We start from the raw sequence: 17986 nt of genomic DNA on the forward strand, positions 1-17986 counted from the left end.
ACTGGAAAGTTGTTTAAAATCACATGCTTTATTTAAATCATGAAAAATAAGAAAAGAAAAATGTTGGGTTTCATGTCCCTTTAAGTTTTGGCTTTAGAAAAGCTGTGTAAACATAGCAAGCAGAAATAAAAGTAATAAAAAAGTTAATTTTCAATTGTTCTAAGTGTTGGGCTTTGGGTATATACAGAGATAATATAAATACATGCGTACACAGAAAGTAAGAAAAAAAAGAGATCTGATTTCCCTGCAAGCTTAACCCATTTTAATGGGTTGTGGTAACCCCCCCATATTTCATATACAAAAATAAACATATATATATTATTAAACATAAATATGCAATTTCTCATCATGTTATACCCTGCAGCATATAACTAGTCATTGGAAATACATTAAGGGAAATACAATTCTACAGTGCGCTGTTGTGAGATAGAAGGACTCCCATTACTTTCAACAGAGCCAATCACGACACTGGCTGCTCTCACAAGGGGAGGTTTAGTATCCCTTTAATTGTTGCTAAAAGCTATGAGTTTAATGTCCCTTTATTTCCCTGAATAATATGCTCTAGAGGGATTTACTTGGCATGCCTCCCAACCTTCTCTCTTGTGCAAGGTCAGCCCTGATTTTAAGAGCCAGCGTCTTTGTGCGTCTGTCATTGTCTTCAAAGTACTTTTAAAGGAAATCCCACTCTCAGCGCTCTCTCTGGAAGTCATTTATACGACGCTTTGCAGTATTCTCCCAATTACTCACCTCAGTCCTGCTTTCGCTGAATAGACAGCCTAGAACAGTGATCATTGTTTTAAATTGTCTTCCTGCTCCATGTAAGGTTCTTCCCAGACCCTTGGGCTGCCAAGCCTGCCCCATACTACAAAGACATGCCTCTAGGCCTCTATCCTAATGTCCTTAGGAGATATGGAGTAACTTATTGTTAACCCTAGCAACAAATGACAGTGTGGGCGGATTGTCTGATTTTGTTTTCCTATCTGTATTATTATGTTAACCCATTTTCATGGTTATTGAAGCAGGACTGTAATTATCAGGGATGTGCTATTATGTGCATCATTAATTCACTAAATGAAAGCTGAAAATAGCTGCGGTCTGAGGCATTCAGGGTGTTTTGGGAGACAGATATATTTGTAAAAAAAAAGTGCAGCAAACAAATATCTGAATTTACACATCTACAAATATATCTGTCAACAAAAAGACCTGAATGCCGCAGTCCATGGCCATTTTTATTATTCATTTAGGGAATTAATGATGATTAGCACATCCTTAGGAAATAGGACTTTATGAAAGACTGTTAAACAGACATTCCGGTCTCTAAGCAGTTAAAGAGACATTGGAAATCAATAATTAAACTTTTGTGATTCAGATAGGACTATACTTGTTTATTTTATTTCTTTTAGCAAATGTACCTATTGCTCCTGATATACTTTCTTGAACTCCTTTCTATGAGAACACTGAGGTAGGCCTCAGAGAGAGGCTCAAGTGCATTCAGTGGAATTTAGAACCCTACATGTTGCACAGTGATTAGTTAACATGTGCAGGAGCTCACTTATAGTTGTTCATATGCAGAGGACATAAGAAAATAAATCCAGCTTTAACATCAAAGAAGTCTGTGTGACACAAAGAATATATTTTGAAGGAACATTTTCATGTTTACTGTCCCTTTAATTAAAGAAAATAAAACACCACTGCAATTACATTGGGAATGCTTCATTCATGCTCTTTCTGTAAAATACCTCTGAAAAGGGTGTTGTTCCACTTCCTCTCAGAGAGGCAGGAAGCTTTTCCCCATACTTAAAGGGATACTAAACCCAATTTGTTTATTTAATGATTCAGATAAAGCATGCAATTTTAAGCAACTTTCTAATTTACTCCTATTATCAGTTTTTCTTTCTTCTTTTGCTATCTTTGTTTAAAAAGCAGAAATGTAAAGCTTAGGAGCTGGCCCATTTTTGGTTGAGAACCTAGGTTATCCTTGCTTATTGGTTTGCTAAATGTAGTCACCAATAAGCAAGCGATATCCAGGGTGCGGAACCTAAAATGGGCCGGCTCTTAAGCTTTAAATCCTGCTTTTTAAATAAAGATAGATAAATTAGAAAGTTGCTTAAAATGTGCCTGCTCTATCTGAATCATGAAAGAAAAATGTGGGTTTAGTGTCCCTTTAACTTTGGTGAAATTTACAGTGATTAGTTAACTGAAAGTATAAACTCATTTACATCTTATTCTAATTGGCTACATAAATGGAGACCAGGGGGCCGAATTATCAAGCAACGAATGGAGCTTGATGCCCCTATTTCCACGCGAGCCTTCAGGCTTGCCGGAAACAGTAGTTATGAAGCTGCGGTCTAAAGACCGCTTCTCCATAACTTGTCCGCTGCCTCTGGGGCTGCGGTCATCAATCTGCCCGATCCTATACAATTGGGCTGAATGACACCCCCTGCTAGCATCCGGTTGGCTGTGAATCTGCAGGGGGCGGCATTGCAAAAGCAGTTCACAAAAACTGCTTGTGCAATGATAAATGCCAACAGCGTATGCGTATGTTGTTGGCATTTATCGATGTGTGGTGGACATGATATGCTACATCGTATCATGTCCATCCGCACTTTAGTAAATCGGCCCCCAGGAATCTGGATACCATCATGATCTTATAGAGGTGTATCTTTGAACTGTGCTTGATTTCTAAAATCATGTAAATTGTGCTGCTATGACATAGTTTTGCGGTATGAGTGAAAAAGCATTTTTATGGGTCTTTTTCACTACCGCTGCTATTACGAGTTTTGCAGATATAGGTGTATCGCACACTTTTTTGGCCGGAACGCAACGTAACTAACGCAGCTTTTAAAAAGTCCTTTTTCAATGGGACTTCCACAGCGCCGGTATTACAAGTTTGCCTGGGAGGCCAAAAAGTGAGCGGTCCAGCCTATGCCGTCAAGATCCTTACCGTAAACTGAAAGTCAGTAGTTATGGCTTTTATGTTACGACGCCGTAACATAAAACTCATAACTAAAGTGCTTAAAAGTACACTAACACCCATAAACTACCTATTAACCTCTAAACCGAGGCCCTCCCGCATTGCAAACACTAAAATTAAATTATTAACCCCTAATCTGCCGCTCCGGACATCGCCACCACTATAATAAACATATTAACCCTAAACCGCCGCACTCCCGCATCGTAAACACTAGTTAAATATTATTAACCCCTAATCTGCTGTCCCTAACATTGCCGCAACCTGCATTACTGTTATTAACCCCTAATCTGCTGCCCCCAAAATCGCCGCCACTATACTAAAGTTATTAACCCCTAAACCTAACCCTAAGTCTAACCCTAACCCTAAGACTCCTAACTTTAATATAATTAAAATAAATCTAAATAAAAATTATTATCATTAACTAAATAATTCCTATTTAAAACTAAATACTTACCTATAAAATAAACCTTAAGCTAGCTACAATATAACTAATAGTTACATTGTAGCTATCTTAGGTATTTATTTTAACTAGGTAGACTAGTTAGTAAATAGCTATTAACTATTTACTAACTACCTAGCTAAAATAAATACAAATTTACCTGTAAAATAAAACCTAACCTGAGTTACACTAACACCTATCCTTACACTACAATTAAATAAATTACATTAATTAAATACAATTAACTAAATTACAAAAAACCCCCACTAAATTGCACAAAATGAAAAAGAAATGATCAAATATTTAAACTAATAACACCTAATCTAATAGCCATATCAAAATAAAAAAGCCCCCCCAAAATAAAAAAAACCCTTAGCCTACATTAAACTACCAATGACCCTTAAAAGGGCCTTTTGCAGGGCATTGCCCCAAAGAAATCAGCTCTTTTACCTGTAAAAAATTAATACAAACAACCCCTCAACAGTAAAACCCACCACCCACACAACTAACCCCCCAAATAAAATCCTATATAAAAAAACCTAAGCTCCCCATTGCCCTTAAAAGGGCAATGCCCATAAAACTGATAAAGCTGATTTCTTTGGGGCAATGCCCCGCAAAAGGCCCTTTGGTAGTTTATTGTAGGCTAGGGTTTTTTTATTTGGCGGGGGGCTTATTTATTTTGATAGTGCTATTAGATTTGGTTTAATTAGTTTAATTTCTTTTTTATTTAGTGTAATTTAGTGTTTTTTATTTTATTTAGTTAATTGTATTTAATTAATGTAATTTATTTAATTGTAGTGTAAGGTTAGGTGTTAGTGTAACTCAGGTTAGGTTTTATTTTACAGGTAAATTTGTATTTATTTTAGCTAGGTAGTTAGTAAATAGTTAATAACTATTTCCTAACTAGTCTACCTAGTTAAAATAAATACAAACTTGCCTGTGAAATAAAAATAAAACCTAAGATAGCTATTAGTTATATTGTAGCTAGCTTAGGGTTTATTTTATAGGTAAGTATTTAGTTTTAAATAGGAATTATTTAGTTAATGATAGTAATTTAGGTTAATAAGTGTAGGTAGGTGGCGGCGACATTGGGGGCGCAGATTAGGGGTTAATAAGTGTAGGTCGGGGGCGGCAGATTAGGGGTTAATAAGTGTAATGTAGGTAGGGGTGTTTAGACTCAGGGTTTATGTTAGGGTGTTAGGTATAAACATAAATTTTGTTTCCCCATAGGAATCAATGGGGCTGCGTTACAGAGCTTTACGCTCCTTTATTGCCTCAAACGCAGCGCTAGTATTTCAGTGCGGTATAGAGCTCAATTTTGCTCAACGATCACATATTGCCTGCTAACGCCGGGTTTTTTAAAAACCTGTAATAGCAGCGCTGTAGGGAGGTGCACTTGCAAGTTAGTACTGAGCCGCTCTTACTGCAAAACTCGTAATCTAGCCGAATGTTTTTTATTCAATTCAGTGCTTAAAGTGATGGTAAATCCTAGTGTTTGGGTAACGCTAGGATTTACCAGTGGAACAAATAAAGGGGACTTTCAGTCATGAAGTATAAAATACTTTATGCTGAAAGTTCCTCTAGGCTGTGTAGAAATCCGCTAGCAAGTCAGAGGAGAAAATCAATGGCATCTGATAAATAAAAGAGAGTCGCCTCATGTCTGTATCAATAGACCATAGATGAAGCCGAGAAAGGGTACTTATATTTCCCTTATGTGCTAGTTGGCACAGGCTGGCAGATTCAAAGGTGTGTCAGTTCACCTCCTCCCGAATACTGCAAACAGTCCCAGGGCAGCTTCAAAGATAGATGTATATCAAACAGTGGTAGAACACGTGTGCTCGCTTGGTATAAAGGGCTTAAAAACACTGTTCTGTTAAAACAGATTTATTAAAACCATAAACAAACAATACAGTGTTAAAAACTGGTAGACATCAAAGTTAATACCCCGAGTAATGCAACACGTTTCTCAGCATTTACACTGTTTCATCAGGCATATCAAGCCCTAAAAATCTGCACTTATTTAAATGCAGTGATGGCCAATCAAATTGTATGAGCACAGGTTTAATAAACATGTCATATAATTACAACTAATCATGGCGATGTGATACAAATTGATACTGTGGCCTCAAGTTATCAAGGTCTGTCGGACTTGATCCGACAGTGTGGATCAGGTCCGACAGACCTTGCTGAATACGGCGAGCAATACGCTCGCCGTATTCATCATTGCACCAGCAGCTTACAAGAGCTGCTGGTGCAACGCCTCCCCCTGCAGACTCGCGGCCAATAGGCAATGTTGTCCGCCTGCTCAGAGCGGGCGGACAGGTTATGGAGCAGCGGTCTTTGTGACCGCTGCTTCATAACTGCTGTTTCTGCCGAGCCTGCAGGCTCACCAGAAACGCCGGGCATCAAGCTCCATTCGGAGCTTGATACATATGCCCCTGTGTATCTAAATCAGTTTACAATCTGTCAGATCTTAATCTATATGTATCCACATGAGTGACAAATTAAAACATAGTGTATCTTGATAAAACAAGTAAACAAGTCATATACGATCCACACAGTATCAATTTGTATCACATCGCCATGATTGGTTGTAATTATATGACATATATGCAGAATCTGGATGTGGAGAGATGCCTACATAAATTAATGCTCAAAAAAAGCCTCAAAGATTTGCCGAGATTTCTCTCCATGTTGGCGAGTTTGATTATCAGGCCCTAAGTATTGGTCTTTGGTTTATAGACAGATATAAGTTAAGGAAGCAAGTGTGTGCACAAAGTGATAAAATAAAGAGATCTGATTTTACGTGCAAGCTCAACCCATTTTAAGGTTGTGGTTTCAAAGCACAAAACCAACTATTTCATATACACAAATAAAATCGAACATGCAATGTCTCATACATTTTATACTCTGCAGCTGATCTAATAAGCCATTGCAAATACATTAAGGCAAAAACATGTTTAAAGTTCACTGTCCCTTTAAGAAGCTTTTCAATATGTATATCTTTAAACTGCAAAACAATATAAATTGTGCTAACAAACGTCAGTTGAAATCATTTTAAAACATTTCTTTTGTATGCAAATCTTGCAATGCAGTGATTATTTTGGTGCATTTATACAATGAATATCCCTTGGGAACTAGAATGTCCTTTTAATATTTATGGTAATAATGTTAATACAGTACAACTCCGAAAATACGGACTGCTTGGGGATTTGCCTGGTCCGTATTTTTGGATTTTCCGGATTCTCGGACATTGCTGATAAAATACCTGTAAATAAAAAAAGAAGACGTGCTAATGTTTTTTTATTATAAATAAATACTGTACAGATCACCTTGTTTATTAAAATAGAGTACTGCACCTGCATATGTACATTCCTTTCCGTTACAGGTATTTCTTCGGCACATGCTGAACTGCTTGTTCACGGAGCACTAGCATCTGCTGCGCCCGGTGAACCTCTTGTGGATGGAGCTTCTGCTGTGCCCTGTGATTTCACAGTGTTTCTCCTCTGCTTCTGTTTAGAACCCTTATCCACTTTAGGAAACATTGGTAAAGTACAATACAGTACAGTATACAGGTATAACGGTACTGTGCAGTGTAAAGATGATAAATACCTGCACAGGTACCGGTCATGTATGGCAAACTGTAGTGCGCAGTTGTGGAGCTCAGATTTTTCACTGCCTTTGTGTGCTGTCGCTTGTTGCAGCTCTGAATGCCAATTTGCGCATGCGCAGTGACAAACCAACACCCGGAAGTTGTAATCACTCCAGAGTCCGGATTCTCAGGTTGTCTGGATTTCTGGGGTCCGGATTTTTGGAGTTATTATTTATATGCTCCCCAACTTGATCAGAACTCTTACCTTAACTTGTAGTTCTTTTTATTAACCCCATAGCTGCCAGTGAGGGAAGCTATGCACGGTGAAGCTATGCTTTTGCAATACTATCTATAGCCAAGGGATTAAACTGGAGATTTGTTTATGTACATTTGGAACAAACTGTATAATTTAAACTGTCCATAAATGTATTTCAAGTGTTTTAGACATTCTCTTAACATTGATTACATTTTCAGAATTCACAAAAACATCTTGCATTCTGTCTGGCAACCTCCCATTTAAATATTTCATATTGATGTATGTAAAATGTATTAAGGAAGCTCCATTAAACATTGGGGAATTCAGGTTACTGTGAAATGCAAATGAATGTTTCTATTTGCATATGTCCTGACTTTCTGGTTAAAAAAGTTTTGAGGGCATCAATCATTAGAAAATTCATGTTGAAACTATCTTATACAAATATTTAGTTGTTGGCTAAATTAAAGAAATAGCATGGTATGTATTGGAAGGCTGTTTTTTTCATTTTAAACTTATATTTAAAAAGTTAGTACAGGCATATCTTGATTTATTGCGCTTCGCTTTATTGCGTTTCGCATATATTGCTCCTTTTACAAATTGAAGGTTTGGGGCAACCCTGTGTCAAGCAAGTCTATCAGTGCCATTATTCCAACATATATATATACATATAAACACCTGAATACTCTCTCTCTCTCTCTCTCTCTCTCTCGCAACAAAAGTTTAGGACACGCTAAAGGCTCAGATTATGTTTAGCATGTTTTAACAAAAAAGTATTTCTTAATTAAATGGACAGGATTCACCATTTTCATTTAACTGCATGTTATAGACACTACTATAAAGAATAATATGCACAGATACTGATACTGGTTAGGAGTCTTAAAGGGCAATTCAACCCAAAAATGATTATAACTTCTTTAAATTATGTAAGTAATGAGTTTTACAGCAAACTGTAGCCCAATGTGGTTAAAAAAATAATTTGCAAGTAAAAACGCTTACTTCTCCTACTCCGGCTATTTTGTAATGGCTGCCTGACCCCTCCTTTCCCTGACATCACCCAAACAGAAGTTACAGCTTCAACTAAGGGATCCGTGTCAATCCCGCTCATGCATGTGTTTCGGGCATGCGCAATGCCCCCCTTGACGAAAACGGCCCATTGCACATTTTGGTTTTGAATGTTCATAATTAGATTAAATATCCACATTTGAAATTTTAAATGTAGCATTCGATTTAACAACAAATTCAGAAGTTCAATAGTTCATGTTGTAGTGAATTAAGTACACAGATACACATAATAGATACAAATATATCAATATGAATGTTTCTATTTCGAATATTGCATAATTCTAATCAAATTATTAGAAAAATTTGAATCGAATATTAAATTTAAAGGGACAGTCAACACCCGATGCAACTTAACTCCATACCTTAGATCAGGAATAGAAGATGCAGCTGCACCGCATCGCATGTTGATGAGCTCTAACGGTATAGGAGTAATCACCCAAAATACATATGTTTATTCTGTGTAGATATGGCCGCCAAACTCCCCCCACTGTTACGTATTTACTTTCTTTGTAATTGAATCTTCCAATCATGATCCAATCCTCGGTTGGATTAACACGCGTTCACAGAATCACGCATGCGCAATGGATTAGGAACAACTCAATCTAGCCACTAAGGTAATCACAGCAACACTTACGATTTTGGCTTTGCAAGCGGGCAGAAGATAATGCGCATGCGCATTATCACAACAGCAACGTCACCCTTTGGAACATGAACGAGCAGGGAAAATATTAGAGAAGGGGATGAAGGAGGAGGGGGAGGAGTTTGGCGGCCATATTTACACAGAATAAACATATGTATTTTGGGTGATTACTCCTATACCGTTAGAGATCATCAACATGCGATGCGGTGCAGCTGCATCTTCTATTCCTGATCTAAGGTATGGAGTTAAGTTGCATCGGGTGTTGACTGTCCCTTTAAATTTAATATTCAATTCAAATTTTTCTAATAATTTGATTAGAATTATGCAATATTCGAAATAGAAACATTCAAATTGATATATTTGTATCTATTATGTGTATCAGTGTACTTAATTCACTACAACATGAACTATTGAACTTCTGAATTTGTTGTTAAATCGAATGCTACATTTAAAATTTCAAATGTGGATATTTAATCTAATTATGAACATTCAAAACCAAAATGTGCAATGGGCCGTTTTCGTCAAGGGGGGCATTGCGCATGCCCGAAACACATGCATGAGCGGGATTGACACGGATCCCTTAGTTGAAGCTGTAACTTCTGTTTGGGTGATGTCAGGGAAAGGAGGGGTCAGGCAGCCATTACAAAATAGCCGGAGTAGGAGAAGTAAGCGTTTTTACTTGCAAATTATTTTTTTAACCACATTGGGCTACAGTTTGCTGTAAAACTCATTACTTACATAATTTAAAGAAGTTATAATCATTTTTGGGTTGAATTGCCCTTTAAGACTCCTAACCAGTATCAGTATCTGTGCATATTATTATATTATTATTATTATTATATTATAAGTTGCATCGGGTGTTGACTGTCCCTTTAAGGAAAGCATTAGAAATACTATTACATTAAACAAATGTTAAAATGTTGTACAAACATTCGAAATTCGAAACAAACGAACAAAAGTGTTAAAATTTGTTTAATTTTTTAAAAGTTGAAAAACATTCGCCCAGCCCTAGCTCCAATGCACTTATATATGTCTATATATGTTTACATATGTATTTATGTGTTTATATGTGTATATATGTCTGTGAATACATATATACACATATAAATACATCTGTACACACATATAAACATACACAGGCATATCTCCGAGATATCGCAGGTTCTGTTCTAGACCACCGCAATAAAGCGAATATAGCAATAAAATGAGTCACACTCATTTTTCGGTTTCCCAGTACATATAAAAGTTATATTTACTTATGTATATTTAGCCAGGGGGGTAGATAAAGACCGCTGCTCCATAACTTGTCCGCTGCCTCTAAAGCTGCGGTCTTCAATCCACCCGATCCTATAAGATCGGGCTGATTGACACCCCTGCTAGTGGCCGCAAATCTGCAGGGGGCGGCATTGCACAAGCAGTTCACAAGAACTGCTTGTGGAATTATAAATGCTGACAGCGTATGCTGTCGGTATTTAGCGATGTCTGTCGGACATGATATGCTACAGCGTATCATGTCGGACAGACATTGGTAAGTCTACCCCTATGTATAGAAAGGCTTCTATGCCCGCCAGCACTTGGGTGCTTGTGCAACTACACTTGCTGCACCAATGGTAGTTCCACTCTGCTTTTGCATTAAATGTTTGCTTTAATATGGCACAACTTAGCTTAGAAATGGGAACTAATTCATATCAAGTTTAAAGAATTTTAGTTGACCCAAAGTGTTATTTATTAATGAGGAGGAATGAATTCTATTGTGTGATAGTATAATGCGGGAGGATGAAATTCCCTTATTTGAAGATTGCTTTTAGTAAGCGCATTGGATTCCTTTGTGCTGAAAGTTTGTTCTTCCAGGAAACATAACGTGTTAGTGCAATAGTATCTTTTCTCTGCCACATCTCAGTTTTCATACTATTCTATCAAATACAATAGTGCTCTTTCTAATTGCGAAACAATATTTTTAGTTCTCTTGTTAGTGATATGATTAACCAGAAGTGCTTACTTCTCTTCTATGACAAGAATATTGTGCCAAAGTGCACCTTTTTATTTTCCCTTCATGTAATTCATAAATGTGATTGGTTTTGTTTGAAGGCTAAGTGCATTTTTTATGATTATTCATGCACCAAGAGAAATGCCCTCTCCTGCAGCATATCACATTGCACTTCTAATAAGAATTTAGCAGACACATGCTTTTAATATAGTATGTTGTCTCCCTTCCTAAATTGTGTCTGTCTTCTGTATATTATTTTGTCACACTTTCTGTACTGCTCTATTTTTCTACTCTTATGTGTCTGGCAAATATACAGTTCTATGATATATATATATAAAAATTAGCATACATTTGCATAAATAATTAAATAACATAACTCAGACATTAAAGTCCCTAGGACTGCTTATAAATTATTATTTGTTTATAATTACATTCTAACAAACTAAGTGGAAATTTCACCAAGACAGCACATTTTTTTTTTAATATTTATTATTTATTTTCTGTATTGCCCTAAACCTTAAAAATAGCATCCATATCAGTAAAATACCATCTGGGTGGCATTCCTAGTCGGGTAGTTAGGCCGACAGCTGTTATATGTTTTATTTTTAAAGGGACACTGAACCCAATTATTTCTTTCCTGATTCAGATAGAGCATGCAATTTTAAGCAACTTTCTAATTTACTCCTATTATCAAAATTTTCTTCATTCTCTTGGTATCTTTATTTGAAATGAAGAATGTAAGTTTAGGCCCATTTTTGGTGAACAACCTGGGTTGTTCTTGCTGATTGGTGGATAAATTCATCCACCAATAAAAAAGTACTGTCCAGAGTTCTGAATAAAAACAAAAAGCTTAGATGCCTTCTTTTTCAAATAAAGATAGCAAGAGAACGAAGAAAAATTGATAATAGGAGTAAATTAAAAGTTGCTTAAAATTGCATACTCTATCTGAATCACGAAAGAAAAAAATTGGGTTCAGTGTCCCTTTAAGTCTTTTTTTTCTTTTGAGCACTTGGTTCTCTCCCATATCTAACATAAGGGTTAATTGCAATCCTTTAGAAAAATGTATCTAATAATATTCTACAGAAAATCATAATTAAAGTCTGTGAGGATTTTTAAAGATAAATTAGTTGATACGTTTCTCTAAAGGATTTGAAATTACTCTGTAGTGTTCTATGTAATGCACTAGAGAAGTCCTGAACACGTTACTGTGTTTTGCTTTTCTTGAGGATCTTTACCATACGCCATCACTCCAAATTATTATAAATGATATATGCATGCTTAAAAAAACTGGCTTCATTTTCTAATGCATTTCAATTGATTTGATAACCTGCAGTCTGTATACCTCAGTTAGTTACAATATAAAAATTAATAAACTTTTTTTTTACATATTATTTACATACTCCTCAGTGTTGCAAAATCATACCATTTTTAGATAAAATGCATGCACTCTATAGAGAAAATACAGCAGTGAGAAAATCCTTCACAAAGATAATTTCTGAACTCTTGCAAAGGTAAAACATTAGTATTGTGTTGTTTAAAAATGAATATGAACTTGTTTTCTTTGCATTATTCAAGGTCTGAAAATACTAATATTTTTTGTGTAATTTTGAACAGTTGTCATTTTTTGCAAATATTTGCTATAAATGACAATATTTTTAGTTGGAACTTGGGAGATATGTTTTCTATAAATAGTAAAACCAAACTGATATATATCATATATGATATCAGTATATCATATATATGTGTGTGTGTGTATATGTGTATCTATGTTTCTATGTGTATGTATATATATATAAAGTATTTTTTTTAGGTACGTAAATTCTTTTTTTAGACATAATGCTATTGCACACATTATGATTACAAGTGGCGTAAACTTTCTTTCTGCTCATGTTGGAAGTAGCAAGCATAATACGAGTTGAAAGTAAATGCGTTCGCTTGAGTGCAATTGAATATAACGCGCTGGCATACCGCGATTTTAGAGCTCTGGTTAACTGTTACGCTCCACTAAAAAGTTGCACAAAACAGATAAAAAAAATACATTTAAAAGTACATTTATACTCATAATAACACTGTATAATATATATATTTTTTTTAAATATTGCATAAAAAATGTATAAAGGTTTAAGGATATGAGGTCTCTGGTGTTAGAAAAACAAAAAGGCTGCAAAGGGCTTTAACATAGACATACATATATATATATACATGTCTAAATATGTCAGTTTAGCGCACTTTAATAAACACGATCGGCTTTGAGGGTACTTGTTTTTCCGCACTTTGCGCTCTCCATAGAAGGCTGTATATATATTAACACGTCGCAATATTCAAAGTTTGGCTTTTATATGAACTATAAAACAAACAAAAAAAAATGTGTTACTTGCTTTACTGCGGTGGTCTGGGACCAAACCCACAATATCTCCGAGGTATGCCTGTGTAGGTGCATGTATGTACAGTGTCTCACAAAAGTGAGTACACCCCTCACATTTTTGTAAATATTTTATTATATCTTTTCATGTGACAACACTGAAGAAATTACACTTTGCTACAATGTAAAGTAGTGAGTGTACAGCCTGTATAACAGTGTAAATTTGCTGTCCCCTCAAAATAACTCAACACACAGCCATTAATGTCTAAACCATTGGCAACAAAAGTGAGTACACCCCTAAGTGGAAATATCCAAATTGGGCCCAATTAGTCATTTTCCCTCCCTGGTGTCATGTGATTCGTTAGTGTTACAAGGTCTCAGGTGTGAATGGGAAGCAGGTATGTTAAATTTGGTGTTATCGCTCTTACACTGGTCATACTGGTCACTGGAAGTTCAACATAGCACCTCATGCTAAAAAAAACTCCACCTACATTATACCTATTAACCCCTAATCTGCCGCCCCCTATACCTTTGCCACATATATTAAAGTTATTAACCCCTATCCTGCGGATCCCGTACCCCGCCGCAACTAAATACATTTTTTAACCCCTAAACCACCGCTCCCGGACCCCACCGCAACTAAATTAAATGTTTAACCCCTAAACCGCCGCTCCCGGACCCCACCGCAACTAAATGTTTAACCCCTAAACCACCGCTCCCGAACCCGCCGCCACCTATATTAAACTTATTAACCCCTAAACCTAAGTCTAACACTAACACCCCCCTAACTTAAATATTATTTAAATAAATCTAAATTCATATTACAATTATTAACTAAATTATTCCTATTTAAAACTAAATACGTACCTGTAAAATAAACCCTAAAATAGCTACAATATAACTAATAATTATATTGTAACTATTTTAGGATTTATTTTTATTTTACAGGCAACTTTGTATTTATTTTAACTAGGTACAATAGCTATTAAATAGTTATTAACTATTTAATAGCTACCTAGCTAAAATAAGTACAAAATTACCTGTAAAATAAATCCTAACCTAAGTTACAAATACACCGAACACTACACTATCATTAAATTAATTAAAAAATTATTACCTACAATTACCTAAAATTAAATACAAATAAATAAACTAAACTATAGTACAAAAAACAAACACTAAATTACAGAAAATAATTTTTTTTTACAAGAACTTTAAACTAATTACACCTAATTTAAGCCCCCTAATAAAACAAAGCCCCCCAAAATAATAAAATGCCCTACCCTATACTAAATTACAAAGTAATCAGCTCTTTTACCAGCCCTTAAAAGGGCTTTTTTTGCGGGGCATTGCCCCAAAGTAATCAGCTCTTTTACCTGTAAAAAAAAATACAACCCCCCCCCCAACATTACAACCCACTTCCCACATACCCCTACTCTAAAAACCACCCAAACCCCCCCTTAAAAAAACCTAACACTAACCCCCTGAAGATCACCCTACCTTGAGCCGTGTTCACCCAGCCAGGCCGAATTCTTCATCCAAGCGGGCAGAAGAGGTCCTCCATCCGGCCGATGTCTTCATCCAAGCGGCGTCTTCTATCTTCAATCATGTGGAGCCATCTTCCATCCAGCTGACGCGGAGCCATCTTCTTCCAACGACGTCCTAACACCGAATGCCTGGTCCTTTAAATGACGTCATCCAAGATGGCGTCCCTCGAATTAATTTAATGATAGTGTTGTGTTAGGTGTATTTGTAACTTAGGTTAGGATTTATTTTACAGGTAATTTTGTACTTATTTTAGATAGGTAGCTATTAAATAGTTAATAACTATTTAATAGCTATTGTACCTAGTTAAAATAAATACAAAGTTGCCTGTAAAATAAAAATAAATCCTAAAATAGCTACAATATAATTATTAGTTATATTGTAGCTATTTTAGGGTTTATTTTACAGGTAAGTATTTAGTTTTAAATATCAATTAATTTAGTTAATAATTGTAATATGTATTTAGATTTATTTAAATAATATTTAAGTTTGGGGGGTGTTAGTGTTAGACTTAAGTTTAGGGGTTAATAAGTTTAATATAGGTGGCGGCGGGGTCCGGGGGCGGTGGTTTAGGAGTTAAACATTTAATTTAGTTGCGGCGGGGTCCGGGATCCGTAGGATAGGGGTTAATAACTTTAATATAGGTGGCGGCGGTATAGAGGGCGGCAGATTAGGGGTTAATATATTTATTATAGTTGCTGCGGGGTCCAGGAGCGGCGGTTTAGGGGGTAATAACTTTATTTAGGTGCGGGGGGCTCCGGGAGCGGTGGTTTAGGGGTTAAACATTTAATTTAGTTGCGGCGGGGTCCGGGATCCGTAGGATAGGGGTTAATAACTTTAATATAGGTGGCGGCAGTATAGGGGGCGGCAGATTAGGGGTTAATATATTTATTATAGTTGCTGCGGGGTCCAGGAGCGGCGGTTTAGGGGGTAATAACTTTATTTAGGTGCGGGGGGCTCCGGGAGCGGCGGTTTAGGGGGTAATACATAAAATGTAGGTGGCGGCGGGGTCCAGGAGAGGCGGTTTAGGGGGTAATAACTTTTAGGTGCGGGGGGCTCCGGAAGCGGCGGTTTAGGGGGTAATACATATAATGTAGGTGGCGGCGGGGTCCAGGAGCGGCGGTTTAGGGGGTAATAACTTTATTTAGGTGACGGCAGTGTAGGGGGGGGGCAGATTAAGGGTGTTTAGACTCGGGGTACGTGTTAGGGTGTTAGGTGCAGACATCTCCCATAGAAATCAATGGGATATCAGGCAGCAGCGAACATAAGCTCTCGTTGCTGTCAGACTCCCATTGATTCCTATGGGATCCGCTGCCTCCAGGGCGGCGGATTGAAAACCAGGTACGCTGGGCCGGTATAGTGGCGAGCGTACTTGCTAGTTCTTTGATAACTAGCAAAAGTAGTCAGATTGTGCCGAACTTGCTTTCGGAACATCTGTAGTGACGTAAGAATCGATCTGTGTCCGACTGAGACCGGAAGATCGTAGCTTACGTCACTATATTCTACTTTTGCCGGTCTCTAGCCTTTGATAACTAAGGCGAATCAGCCTCGCCACAAATACGCTGTGGAATTCCATCATATTTGCGGTTGACAGCTTGATAACTAGAGGCCAAAGTGTAATTTCTTCAGTGTCACATGAAAAGATATAATAAAATATTTACAAAAATGTGAGGGGTATACTCACTTTTGTGAGATACTGTGTATATATACAGTATATGTATATATATATATATATATGTGTGTGTGTGTGTGTATATATATATGTATGTGTGTGTGTATATATATATATATATATATATAGATGTGTATATATACATATATATATATATATGTGTATATATACATATACAATGAAACTGTATGTGTATATATATAATATAATGTAAAAAATATAAATATATATATACACACACACACATACACATACTCACCCCTTCCTCAGGCCTAGATAGTTCAAGTGTCATTGTGTGTGTATATATATAAAACACAGACAAAGCATTATTTACAGTACATAGTTTTATTGTATATACATTTTATAATAAATCAATAATAATTTATTGTCTGCCTTGTCAAGCAAAACTGCATTTTCATGAAGTGACAAATGATGGATAGAGTTTCATGAATCATCATTACCTGGCATTATACTTGCTATAACAGCATTTTTTTTAGTTGTACAACATTTATATTTTATTTGTTATAAAATATTATTTTATTGTCATTGGTATGTTTTCTTAATTTCTTAGTGAATATTTTATAGTCATCTTTTAATCTTGTCTATGTATCATTTCTAATTGCCAAGCACATACTGTATAAACAATAACTACATTGAAAAATATCTGCATACAAAATGTGATTTAAATATAAATATATTACTGTCATTATTTCTGCAGACTATGCAGAGTATTCAGGCCTAGGGGGCTGGGTATTGTATCAGCAAGGGTTGGGTGAAGCTGGTGGTAATAGGTGGAGTCCAATAGGTTGGGCGTGGCTGGGCAGTACCCATTTTCACAAAGTAAAAGAGGGAGATTTATCAGGCACACCCTCATACACTGCTGCATGTTCTGCACCTCCCAACAAATATCTGTTGCAGAGGTAAAGGGGCCTATTTAATAAGGTGCAAGCAGACATGATCCGATATTGCGGATCATGTCCGCCGCACATCCATAAATGCTGACAGCATACACTCTCGGCATTTATCATTGCACCAGCAGTTCTTGTGAACTGCTGGTGCAACGCCGACCCCTGCAGATTCGCGGCCGCTAGCAGGGGGTGTCAATCAACCCGATCGTATTGGATCGGGTTGATTTCCGGCCATCTCGGTCTGCCGCCTTAAAGCAGGCGGACAGGTTATGGTAAAGACCGCCGCTTCATAACTTGTGTTTCTGGCGAGCCTGAAGGCTCGCCAGAAACACAAATTTCAAGCTCCATATGGATCTTGATAAATATGCCCCAAAGTGTTTATTTGCCAGGTGAAGAGGAGCATGCACAAAGGGCGCATAAAGACTCATGTGTCCCCTCCCCAGACACCAGGGATAATGTTTTAACATTATTACAAATATTTATGCCACAGTGGCACCAGTTGTTTTAGAATAGTTTTGCTTTTTGTATCAGTTTAAACAGCTGGTTTTA

This window comes from Bombina bombina, chromosome 3 (assembly GCF_027579735.1).
Source record: "Bombina bombina isolate aBomBom1 chromosome 3, aBomBom1.pri, whole genome shotgun sequence".
In the NCBI taxonomy this organism is placed as follows: Eukaryota; Metazoa; Chordata; class Amphibia; order Anura; family Bombinatoridae; genus Bombina; species Bombina bombina.